This window comes from Chionomys nivalis, chromosome 2 (assembly GCF_950005125.1).
Source record: "Chionomys nivalis chromosome 2, mChiNiv1.1, whole genome shotgun sequence".
Classification (NCBI taxonomy): domain Eukaryota; kingdom Metazoa; phylum Chordata; class Mammalia; order Rodentia; family Cricetidae; genus Chionomys; species Chionomys nivalis.
The window spans coordinates 111,554,784-111,560,221 of record NC_080087.1 but is presented as its reverse complement, the minus strand read 5'-3'; positions in this window follow the sequence as shown (position 1 = coordinate 111,560,221).

The window sequence follows — 5,438 nt, the reverse complement described above, 5'->3', positions numbered from 1 at the left end:
ACTCTGTAGACCAAACTGGCCTTGAACTCACAGAGTTCTACCTGCCTCTGCCTCCCAAGTGCTGGGATGAAAGGCATACACCACCACCACCACCACCCAGTTACAACTTCTTTATGGAACTTGCTTGTGCCTTCAGGGCCTGTTTGGGTCCAATCATGTATATACTGCTTCCATTTGATAACAGATTGCTCCTGTGAAGCTCCTACTTTATGACTTGATGGGTTCAATAACATTCATCTCATGATGAGAAGTTCAAGCTACATGGTAACTTGGTGACCTATTGTAAATGTTCAGTTTCCATGAAGATCCAACAGCAGGCCAAAAGCTTTCCCTTAAAGAGAGAATAATTGTCTGCAGATGATGGTAGAACCTTCTTCCAAAGTCCCAAAGGTCTTCTGTGATTCATCTATATGGATTTGCCAAAGGCTCCAAACAACATCCTTCTCTGCCACTGATACCTCAAGTACTGTAGGTTCTGCTGGATCATATGGTTCAGGTGATAGAGCAGCCTGGACCTGCTGAAGAGCCTTCTTCTCTTCCAGGCCCCACACAAAGGCAGCAATTTTCTGAGGCACTTGGTATATGGGCTGAAGTAACACAGCCAAGTGTCTTCAGGATCCAGATAGGCCCACTAAATGTCATGTTTCTTTCTTGATGGTTGGAGGAACCAGGTGCAATAACTTATCCTTTGCCTTAGAAGGAATATCTTTGCATGCCTCACACTACTGAACTAAGAATTTCACTGAGGTAGGTCCTTGAATTTTGGCTGGATTTATTTCCCATCCTCCAACACACATATGTTACCAATGAGTTCAAAGTGGTTGCTACCTCCTGCTCACTGGTCAAATTATTATAATGTTGTCAATATAGTACACTAGTGTGATATTTTTTGGAAGAGACAGACAAACAAGATCCCTTTTAACTAAGTTATGACACAGGGCAACAGAGTTATTACCTCCCTGAGGTAAACTGTAAGGTTATACTGTTGGTCTTGCCAACTGAAAGCAAACTGCTTCTGGTTGTCCCAATGGACAGGTACCAAGGAAAAGGCATTATAGGTGTCTTGTTGGGGTTCTTTCTCATGGGAACCTGGCTACCCTTTCATTAAAGATGTTCTGGATCTGCAAAGTAGCTCAAGTCTAGAAACTGATTCACTGGCCTGTTGAAGGAAGGTCGCTTGTTAGTCCCGGCTGCCCAGAACTGAAATAATCACACAGAAACCATATTATTTAAATCACTGCTTGGCCCATTAACTCTAGCTTCTTATTTGTTAACTCTTACATCTTAATTTAACCCATGTTTAGTAATCTGTGTAACACCACAAGGTCAAGGCCTACCAGCAAAGTTTCAGTGTGTCTGTCTTTGGCGGAGGCTCATGGCTTCTCTATTGACTCTTCCTTCTTTCTCCCAACATTCAGTTTAGTTTTCCATGCCTACCTAACTTCTGCCCTGCTATAGGTCCAAAGTAGTTTCTTTATTCATTAATGATAATCACAACATACAGAGGGAAATCCCACATTATTGACCAGGATTGCCTTTTGCCATGACTCAATGTAGCCTTCCTTTTATAAATTTGAGGATTTTTTGACTTATAGAGGTCAAACAGAACTACAGTAAGTTTCTTATCTGTTTCATGCCCGGAATCACTATGAATGATTAGCCAGTACCAAAGGTCCATATGAGTATTGCCACTGTAAAACTCACTGTAAAGCTGTGATGACCATTGTAGGTGCAGCCATTATGAACATAGTTTTGTCTACACTGCCCATTGTGATAGCTATGGTCACCTGGCAATAGTCACTGGAGACTCAGTGCTGTGAACTGTTCCAATTAAACTCATTGCTTTTAATTTGTCCAGTTGAGCAGCAGCATCTCCAACCCTAAGGTGGCACAAGGAGAGGGGTGACAACAAAACTCATTTCAAATGTGCGGATGCCCCTCCCACCATTTTGAGTCTTATAGGATTTTGTGAGGGGCGTGTCTTCTGGGCCTTTCCATTGTGGAGGATTAGGTTCCTCACAGTGGACCCACTTTGGCATTGCAGTTTCCCTGAGCCTTAAAATCCCTTCATCAACACTAAGCCAAGGGATATCAGTCATCTCCAACTCATCTTCAGTAGGCCAGCTTTTGATAAATGCTTCAGCTAACCATTCAAACATGCTTGTGACACCTATATTATTTTTAGCTGTGCGAGATTCCATATTAAACCTAGAATCTCCACTCAGTGGGCCCCTACCAATAAACTCAGCTGGATCCAGTTTTATGTTCCTTCCACCATTATCCCACACCTTTAAGATCCATATCCACACATATTCCCAAGATTTCTGCTTGAATGAATTGACAAAATCTGTAAGCTCCTTAGTAGTGTAGCACATTTTTTTCATGAACTACACTTTCTATATCTGCTCTAGGAGTCTGCTTTGCCTTGAGTCTGGTTATAGGACTAGAGGCAATTACTGGTGGCCTTGAAGGACATCAGTATTGTCTTTCTTGGCATTTCAGAGAAAGTCCCTGCTGGTTTAGCAGACAATGAAGGACTTATTACCTCAGTGAAAGATGAAAGGGTGGGGTTGAGAGTACTACTGCTTCAGGTGAGATAAACCCTTGAGAATCTGAGGGTTCAAAGTTTTCAGCTTCAGTAGAGTCCTCCCACACATCCCCACCTAACACATAGGATCCCATTCTTTACCAATTGACCTCCTTACTTTCTATGCTGACCCTCTGAGACTGAGACTTGAATTCAGGTTCTAATTCAGGCAACCTTGTAATAAGAGATTCAGTTTTCCAACAACTTGAACTCTGTGGCTACTGGCAAGAAGATTCTTTTCCATGGCACACTTAGAAACTTTTAGACTGTTTATTCACATCTGGAGCAGATCAGCTTTAAATTCATTGTCCTTCACTGTATTCTGAAATTGGTTAATTTTATCATGGTGCTCATTTCTATCCTCTTATCAGTTTCTCCAGGGATGCAAAGAGCAACCAGCCAGCAGCATCATTTATCTTATTTTTTCCCAAACTGTCCAAAGTTTCATACATAGGGTCACCAAATCCTTTGACACTCACAATTGTTTAATCTAGATAGTCAAGGACATTTATATTTTTAAGTTTGTAATACAGTTCACACTATGGGATTTCAGTACTTTCTGAGTTCCCCAGGAGATGGAGTGCCTGTGGAGACGTTAACCTATTCCAGATACTTAGAAGATTCATCTTTCTACTTCTGTTCTTGTAGAACCACTCTGGTACCAAAATCTGTATTAGTCAGGGTTCTCTAGAGTCATAGAATTCATGGAAAGAATCTATCTGTCTGTCTGTCTGTCTGTCCATCTGTATATCTCTATTTATCATCTATATATCTGTCTGCTTATCTATCTATCTATTTACACATAAAGGGACTTTATTGGAATGACTTACTGACTGCAGTCTAACTAATTTAACATTGGCTACTTGTGAATGGAAAGTCCAAGAATCTAGTAGCTGCACAGTCCCATGAGGCTGGGAATCTCAGTTGGTCCTTTCTATATACTAGAACCTCAAAGAAGTAGGTTTCAGTGCCAGTGAAGGAATAGATGTGCTGGCAAGGCAAGGGCAAGCAGGAAAAGAAGAATGATCTCTTCCTTCTTCCATTTTCCTTATATAGGCTTCCAACAGAAGCTGTAGCCCAGATTAAAGATGTATCTTGGCCTCAAGATCTGGATTAAATGTGTGTGTCATTGTGGCTCAAAATCCTGATCAAAGATATATTGTTTTACTGCCTCAAGATTCAAATCACAGATATGTTCTCCATTTCTGGACTATAGTTCATCTCAGATATGGTCAAGTTGCCGACCAAGAGTAGTCATCCTAATGTTTCCGGTCCTGTCAATGTTCTCCACTCACCAGCATTTTTGTATTTTGTGGATCTTGGTAAACAAAACAAAATTTTAAATAAACTTAATAATTAGTGTTCTGAGGACAAGGAACTGGATGGATTTGACAAATGAGAGATGGCAGAGAAGCAGGATGGACTCCTAGGTTTGTGGTGTATGGAGCATGTTATATAAAATGGAAATGACGAAGAAAGAGAAGGGCACAGTTGGACAATGGCTATAGTTTAAAGGGATGAATGCATGTAGGTGCATCTAGGGGGCCCCAGAGGAGACACTGCTGAACATTAGGACATGTAGGGGTACAAAGGAGAGATGAGACACCCTAAAACTGAGGACACAAAGGGAAACCTGCAGCTGGAGAGTGACTCTGATTATATGGATGGCCAAGGATGGAAATCTAAGGAACTCCAACCTTGTGTCTGGAGGAAGAAGGAGAAGGACCCAGGAAGGAAAGTGGTCCAGTAGTTTAGGTGATAGAGCAAAACCACCAAGACTGATGCCTCAGGTGGGGGGCACAGAATGGTTGATCCTCTCACCTTGCCTACTTCCTTTCTTCCCATCACTCATTCAGTGGTGGACCAGTACTCAGGCCAGTCTCATGTTTGTCCCTCAGAGAGCCACAAGAAGTAAAAATTTCCCAACAGCCCATGGACTACATGGGAGATTTTTCTTTCACTCTTCATTTCCTTCCCTCTCTTCTTTCTTAATTTTTTTTTTTGAGATAGGATCTCATGTAGGCTCAAATGACATCAAACTCACTATGTAGCTAAGGATGGCCTTGAATTCCTGATCCTCTTATCTCAACTTTCCAGTGCCTAGATTCCTGGAATGTTCCATCATGTCTGACATGGGAGTTTTCTATGTGGGCATAGAGTCACTACCCAGTTCTCCAGCTGTCACCATTCTTCCTGAAGGTGGCACCAGTAACCCATGTGCTCCTGTACATGAGCACTCAAAGACACTTTCTGGTTCCTGTGTTGACACTGACCATAGGAAAGCCCCACTAGCTTTCCAAGGGAGGTTGTGAGGGAAGAAGGTGAGCCAGGTCAGGAGAATATTGCAGCCTGACTATTAGTCACAGTGCTTCTTTGTTTATGCAGAATTTAGTAATCAGGCATATATTCATGTTGTTCCAAGACACAGAGCATATCATATTTATTTGGGGACATGTGTCTTAGTTTCTTTTGCTCATCTTTTAGTCATCATTCATAGACAGAACAGAGTTATCATTTCCATTCATAGACAGAACAGTTATCACTTCCATTCATAGACAGAACAGTTATCATTTCCATTCATTATCTCTCACGTTTTGACATCATTAAAAAACAATTATGTTTATTCATTAACCATATAACTCAATTTTTAAGAATCTAGAGGCATCCCAAGAAAAGTCTTCAGGCCAAAGCTGCTGCAGTTATTATTCAAATTCTGTTATAATACAATGTTTATATTTTATATTTCTATATTTGTCTTTATGTCTAATCCTGGCATTTGGTTGTTCCTTGGTCACACTACACCACAGTGACACTGTATTGCTAACTTTTCTAAGAAAGGAGATCCTGACAT